Source organism: Triticum dicoccoides, chromosome 6B (genome assembly GCF_002162155.2).
Source record: "Triticum dicoccoides isolate Atlit2015 ecotype Zavitan chromosome 6B, WEW_v2.0, whole genome shotgun sequence".
Taxonomy (NCBI): domain Eukaryota; kingdom Viridiplantae; phylum Streptophyta; class Magnoliopsida; order Poales; family Poaceae; genus Triticum; species Triticum dicoccoides.
Genome location: NC_041391.1, coordinates 166112470 through 166120435, shown reverse-complemented (window position 1 = coordinate 166120435; position 7966 = coordinate 166112470). Strand labels below are relative to the sequence as shown.

Sequence of the window (7966 nt, the reverse complement as noted above, 5' to 3'; positions counted from 1 at the left end):
AGGTGGCTGCTTCGGACTCCCTCCTCCAGGACATTGCCCATATGCCGATGGACATCGAGGATACCCCGGATTCCTTCACTTGGCGTCTGGAGCCTTCTGTCCGCTTCTCCACTAAGTCCTTATACGCCGCCATCGCACCCTGGTCAGCCCCTGAGCCCTTTAGCCTGACCTGGGACATTCGAATGCCTCTGAAGATCTGGATCTTCCTGTGGCAGTGGATCCGTGGACGTCTCCCCTCTGGGGTTGAGGTCCTCAAGCGTAATGGGCCAGGAGATGGGATGTGCCCTATGTGCGGCATGGTGCAGGATGCTAACCACATCTTCTTCTCATGCTCCACTGCCCAATTCCTGTGGGCCTGCTTCCGCGAGACGGTCGGTGGACAGTGGTGCAACACCAACTTCCCCGACTTACTTGCGGAGATCCATGCCCCCTCCCCTCGCTACCGCCATATTAGATGGCTATGCGTTGGGGTCCTCGCCTGGACGCTTTGGACCATCCGCAACAAGCTTGTTATTCAGAAAATGGCTCTCCGATGTGCGACTGACGCGATCTTTAAAATGTATGGCTACTTGCAGCTTTGGGGGGCGCTTAGCCGCCCCCAGGACTGGGATGCCATCAACACCCTCCTCGCCGACCTTCGCTCGATGGCCTTCCGCGTGGCGCCCCTGCTGCTGCCCCCTCCACCGAAGCCTGACTAGATGTTGCTCGGGTTGCTGTGTTGAGTGTGTTTTATTCTCAGGGCTTGTTGTGCTGTGCCCTCAGCATTATTAACCCTTATGATTACTCTGTGCGCGTGCGAGACCTCTATGTATGTGTGTGTTTGTGTTGAATCTTGTTGGATGTTTAGCTTGAACGGTTTGTTTTATATATAAAGCAGGCGAAAGCCTTTTTCGGTATATATACCAGAAGCTAACTAGTACCGCTACGAATCGGTGATGTTTACGAGTCGTGCCGGACAAGCTAACATAATCGTGGTTAATTCTAACGCCCAAACCCTAACGCACGGAGCCCACGATTTCTGTCTAAAAAACAGTAGTAGCAGCTAGCTTTGTATAATCGATCAATCGTCCGGCAATGTCGGATTCTACCGGTGCCGCGGAGTTCGAGCTCAACTACTTGTCGATCGATCAGTTCCCATGCGACCACGTTTTCCACACCGAGATCTTCTCCGCCGGAGGGTACGAATGGCGGATAGCCTGCTACCCGAACGACGTCGGAAGCTTCGTGTCCGTGTACCTCGAGCTAATGGACGAAGCCAAGAACGTCACGGCCATCTTCGACGCCGCCATTGCGGGCAACGACCAGCTGGCGGCGGGGGCGTCACGCTTCTTGTGGCACAGGCGGGCCGTGCATGTCTTCGGCTTCAGTAACTCACCTGAGGATGACCACAGAGATGATGACTTCTGGGGGTTCGATCAGTTCGTCCACCACAGAGATCTCCACAACTACGACGCGAGGAGCAATGGGCGCGTCACGGTCAGCCGTCAGGTGTTCGGTCTTGGTTGTCGACGACGGCAAGCCCCTCCCGATGAAACAGGGGATAGCCGTGCCGCCGTCGGACATAGGAGATGATCTCGGCGGCCTGCTGGACTCCGCCGCACTGACGGACGTCTCGTTCGTCGTGGGCAACGACCAGGCGGCGCCGCTGCGCGCCCACCGTTCTGTTCTCGCCGCCCGCTCGCGGGTCTTCAAGGCGATGTTCAGCGGCCCGATGCTGGAGGCCACCTCGCCGTCGTCGCCCGTCACGGTGCGCGACATGGACCCCGAGACGTTCATGGCGATGCTCCGCTTCATATACACGGACGACCTTCCCGCCGGTCTTGGAGGCGACCCCGGCGAGGACGAGGCGCTCCGGTACCTTCTTGCCGCGGCGGACCGGTACGCCCTGAACCGGCTGAAGCTTCTGTGCGCCCGGAGGCTGCTGGACAACGTGTCGGTGGACACGGTCGCCGCCGTGTTGGACTGTGCCGACACGTACAGCTGCCCGGAGCTGAAGACAGAGTGCATCGACTTCGTGGTGGCGGATGGGAATTTCAAGAAGGTCGCGCTCACGGATGGTTTCTTGGAGCTGATGACGAGATCCCCCTCGATACTTGCTGAAATTAGAAACAGGCTTGGGAGGCCGTAATATATTAACATCACACGTATTACTATTTCTTTGTCTTTTGAGAACTGTATAATGTGTCGGCGACTCTTTCAGTTTCACGAACTCGCCGGTCATGGCACTGCTAGAAATCACTAATATTGCACACGAGCAAAAAAAGTTCACTCCCGTTAATGATCTAAACGTTCTTATATGTCTTTACGGAGGGAGTACATTTTATTGTTTTGCCCTTCTGAATTGTAGGATAGGCGGTGGGGAATCCTACTATGGACGGCAGCCCGCAGCCGTCCTCTAGTCGGATTGAGGACGCCCGCTGCTCCATCCCATGCCTACCTTGACGGTGTCCAGCGCCCGTAGCTTTGGCAGGCTCTGGTTCCCCTTCCGACGGCGCTAAGAGCATGTCTAATAGAGCCCTTAAACCCTCAAATAAACAGAAATAACCATTTTTTACAGGTTAAAACGAAAAAACAGCAAATACTAGAACCCCTAAACCCTTAAAAAAATTACGGATTGGATCTGGGGTTGCCCTCCCAATCTGTAAAAGTAAGGATTGGAGAGGGAAACCCACCTCCAACCCGCACTTCACCGGTCGTTGCGTGGGAGGAAAGTTTCCCCTCGTGCGCTCCCTCCCGTCGGACGCCGCCGGACTCCTCCGTCGCCCCGGCCGCCCCGCGGCGAGCCATGGAGGCGCCGCCGGACTCCTCCATCGCCCCGGCCGCCCGCCCGCGTCCTCCCTCCCTCTGCCCGTCGCCCCGCCCCCGGCCTCGGCCTCGGCGATGCCTGCGCCGGCCCCGTCCTTGCTCCCTCTGTCCGCACCGGAGGTACCGTTGGCGGTTGCCGCCGGCACGAAGAGGCGGCGTGCTGGCCAGCACGTCGTCCTCCCCCAGCCCGCCCCGGCCGTCGCCTCCGTCGCCCCGGCCGCAGCGGCGCCGAAGGTGAGGAAGAAGCCCTCCCTTGGGCCGAAGGGGGCAGCGGCGTCGAAGGCGAAGAAGACCACCTCCAGGAAGAAGCTGACGCCCGCCCCGGCCGCCCCGGCCCCCGCACCTCCGCCCGTCGTGCACGAGGTGCTCGACGGAATGCCTGCCCCGCCAACGTCGTTCATGGGGCTTCTCGAAGAAGCGGAGGTGGACATCGGGGCTCCTTCTCTCGAACCCTTTGGGTTTAGTGATTACTTGCAGGAAGAGGGTGATGAGGAGGAGGTGACTGAGATAGAGGAGGAGGCGTTCGCCGCCGTTGCAAAACCCACCGTGCGCTCAGCAAACTATAGCGAGGACGAAGATATTCTCTTGGTTCGTGCTTGGGCACATGTGGGGTTGGATGCAAGCATTGGTACCGATCAAACCGGTAAACGCTATTGGCAACGCATAGAGGACGTCTATTGCAAGATCAAGCCGAAGGCCGGTGGGAGTTGATGAAGCCCCATTGTGCTCGTTGGAGTGCGGCAATGGACCAAGTGAAGGATGCACCGCCTAGTGGAACCGTGGAGAGTGAATATGTGAGTACATATATGTTTTTCACATTTATTTTGATTTTTTATGCTTTTGTTATGTGAGTACATATATGTTTACTATGCTATTGGTGGGTTTGTAGGAGGCAATTGCCGACTTGAGGTACAAGGAGATGGCCGCTTCCAAGGGCAAAGCATTTCCATTTAAACATGTTTGGAAAATTCTTCAAACTTATGACAAGTGGAAGTTAAGGGATCAAGAGACTGCACCCAAGAAGTCGGCAATGCTTAGGATGGATGATAGTGAAGATAAGGCAAGGAACGAGCACAAGCCCGCTGGAAACAAGAAGGATAAGCTAAGGAAGAAGATGGACGGAGACGCGTCAAGCACAAGGGAGAAAATAGAGCACATGATGAAGTCAAGGGAGGCATTGACAATGAAGACATTGGAGACAAAGCTTCTTATCAACGAGAAGAAGAAAGAGGTGAAGCTTGCACCAGTTGAAGCAAGGCGTGAAGATGCCAAGCGCAAGGCCAACTTGGAGGAGAGGATGATCAAGGTCAAAGAAGCAAAGGCATGGAAAGAACTCATGGTGGAAGAGAAGGAGCACATGATGATATCCAAGAAGGACACGGATGAAGACCAATTGATATGGTGGAAGGAGTACAAGCAGGACATCGCGGAGAGGAAGAAGATATTCCGTGGTGCGTCCTCTACTCTTCGAGGTGACACTCCGATGAGTGGTGGTGGCGATGGCGGTGTGGAGGACTCCACCACCAACGACAATGGAGGTGCTTGATGGACGTGGAAGTGGTCTAGGAGATGGCGCCAGGTGCAACTTTTTGGTGACGGTGCCGATGAGAGGGGGAAGATGATGATTGTGTGATGTAAACTATTAAACCATGCATCAATGATCTTCATTTCCGTGTCCGTTTGAAGGTTGATTGTGTTTTTCTAATGAAAATTGTGATATGTCAAATGACAGTTTTAAGGGGTGGGTGAGGGAGTCCTGGACTAGGGGGTGTCCGGATAGCCGAACTATCATCATCAGCCGGACTCCAAGACTATGAAGATACAAGATTAAAGACTTCGTCCCGTGTCCGGATGGGACTTTCCTTGGCGTGGAAGGCAAGCTTGGCGATACGGATATGTAGATCTCCTACCATTGTAACCGACTCTGTGTAACCCTAGCCCTCTCCGGTATCTATATAAACCGGATGGCTTTAGTCCATAGGACGGAGAACAATCATACCATAGGCTAGCTTCTAGGGTTTAGCCTCTTTGATCTCGTGGTAGATCTACTCTTGTAACACACATCATCAATATTAATCAAGCAGGACGTAGGGTTTTACCTCCATCAAGAGGGCCCGAACCTGGGTAAAACATTGTGTCCCTTGTCTCCTGTTACCATCCGCCTAGATGCACAGTTCGGGACCCCCTATCTGAGATCCGCCGGTTTTGACACCGACATTGGTGCTTTCATTGAGAGTTCCTCTGTGTCGTCACCGATAGGCTCGATGGCTTCTTCGATCATCATCAACGATGCAGTCCAGGGTGAGACCTTCCTCCCCGGACAGATCTTCGTATTCGGCGGCTTTGCACTGCGGGCCAATTCGCTTGGCCATCTGGAGAAGATCGAAAGCTATGCCCCTGGCCGTCAGGTCAGATTTGGAAGTTTGAACTTCACGGCTGACATCCGCGGGGACTTGATCTTCGATGGATTCGAGCCACAGCCAAGTGCGCCGCACTGTCACGACGGGCATGATCTAGCTCTGCAGCCAGACAGTACCCTGGAGGCCGCACTCGAGCCCGCTCCGATCTTCAATTCGGAGTCGGCTGCACAGATCGAGGACGGATGGCTAGACACCGCCTCGGGGGCTGCAACCTCTACGGTGATAGAGCCGAACACTGACCTTGTCCCTCATGAAGCTCGTGACTCCGAGGTGCCGGACTCCTTGCCGGACTCCGAACCTCCCACGCCCCCTCCAATCGAATCTGATTGGGCGCCGGTCATGGAGTTCACCGCAGCGGACATCTTTCAACACTCACCTTTCGGCGACATCTTGAGTTCTCTAAAGTATCTCTCGTTATCAGGAGAGCCCTGGCCGGACTGCGGTCAGGACGGTTGGGATGCAGACGACGAAAAAATTCAACGCCCACCCACCACCCACTTAGTAGCCACTGTCGACGATCTAACTGACATGCTAGACTTCGACTCCGAAGACATCGACGGTATGGACGACGATGCCGGAGACGACCAAGAACCAGCACCTATTGGGCACTGGAAAGCCACCTCATCATATGACATATACATGGTGGATATCCCAAAGGATGGGAATGGCGAAGGAACAGCGGAGGATGACCCCTCCAAGAAACAGCCCAAGCGCCGGCGTCAGCAGCGCCGCTCTAAATCCCGCCACAACAAGAATGAAGATTCCGGCACCGGAGATAGTAACACACCAGACAGTGCCGAAGACAACCCACTCCAGCAAGATTCAGCGCAGGAGGACGGAGAAGCCAGTCCTCATGAGAGAGCGGCAGAAAAAGAAGTAGAGGATTATATGCCTCCCTCCAGAGACGAGGCAAGCCTCGACGATGACGAATTCGTCGTGCCTGAGGATCCCGTCAAACAAGAGCGTTTTAAACGCAGGCTTATGGCCACGGCAAACAGCCTCAAGAAAAAGCAGCAACAGCTTAGAGCTGATCCAGATCTGCTAGCCGACAGATGGACTGAAGTCCTCGCGTCCGAAGAGCATGAGCTCGAACGCCCCTCCAAAAGCTACCCTAAACGCAAGCTGCTCCCCCGATTAGAGGAGGAGGCGTATGAACCTGCATCACCAGCAGACAATACGGCTGACCGACCACCCCGTGGTCGCGACAGAGAGGCCCCTAGGCCCTTCACTAGAACCGTACCCCGGCATCGCTCGAAAAGCACAAGGCCATAGGGGAACGCTCCAGACTTGCGAGATATATTGGAGGATAAGGCAAGACAGTCAAGATCGATCTATGAATCGCGTGGGCGCCCCATGATACGTGACGACAACCGTCGCGCCGGACACAGTAAGTCCGGCCAGGCCAAACAAAATAGACAAAGCTCTTTTGAGCTCCGTCGTGATATCGCCCAGTACAGAGGCGCCGCACACCCACTATGCTTCACAGATGAAGTAATGGATCATCAAATCCCCGAAGGGTTTAAACCCGTGAATATTGAATCTTACGATGGCACAACAGACCCCGCGGTTTGGATCGAAGACTATCCCCTCACATCCACATGGCCTGCGGTGACGATCTTCACGCCATCAAATATCTCCCACTCAAACTTAAAGGACCAACCCGGCATTGTCTTAACAGCTTGCCAGCAGAGTCAATCGGGAGTTGGCAAGACCTGGAAGCCGCATTCCTCGATAACTTCCAAGGCACGTATGTGCGACCACCAGACGCTGACGACCTAAGCCACATAATTCAGCAGCCAGACGAATTGGCTAGACAATTCTGGACACGGTTCTTAACCAAGAAAAACCAAATCGTCGATTGTCCGGATGCGGAGGCCCTCGCGGCCTTCAAGCATAACATCCGCGACGAGTGGCTTGCCCGGCACCTGGGACAGGAAAGTCCGAAATCCATGGCAGCCCTCACATCACTCATGACCCGCTTCTGCGCGGGTGAGGACAGCTGGCTAGCACGCAGCAACAACCTCAGCAAAAATTCTGGCAGTCCGGATATCAAGGATCGTAATGGCAGGTCGCGTCGCAACAAAAACAAACGCCGCATTAACGGCGATAATAGTGAAGATACGGCAGTCAATGCTGGATTCAGAGGCTCGAAACCCGGTCAGCGGAAAAAGTCATTCAAAAGAACTACTCCGGGTCCGTCCAATTTGGACCGTATACTCGACCGCTCGTGCCAGATACACGGCACCCCCGAAAAGCCAGCCAACCACACCAACAGGGACTGTTGGGTATTCAAGCAGGCAGGCAAGTTAATTGCCGAAAACAATGACAAGGGACTGCATAGCGATGACGAGGAAGAGACCCGACCGCCGAACAATAGAGGACAAAAGGGTTTCCCCCCACGGGTGCGGACGGTGAACATGATATACGCAACGCACATACCCAAAAGGCAGCGGAAGCGTGCACTCAGGGATGTATACGCGATGGAGCAGTTGCCCCGAAGCTCAATCCATGGTCCTCCTGCCCGATCACTTTTGACCGAAGGGACCACCCCACCAGCATCCGCCACGGCGGATTCGCCGCATTGGTTTTAGACCCAATCGTCGATGGATTCCACCTCACCAGAGTCCTGATGGACGGCGCCAGCAGCCTGAACCTGCTTTATCAGGATACAGTGCGCAAAATGGGCATAGACCCCTCAAGGATTAAACCTACCAAGACGACCTTTAAAGGCGTCATACCAG

At 54.8% G+C, this 7966-nt stretch overlaps 1 pseudogene; it reads left to right on the top strand.

Moving 5' to 3' along the window:
* The first annotated feature begins 1074 nt into the window (after positions 1 to 1074).
* On the top strand, positions 1075 to 2128 carry LOC119321801 (annotated as a pseudogene).
* The last annotated feature ends 5838 nt before the right edge of the window (positions 2129 to 7966 follow it).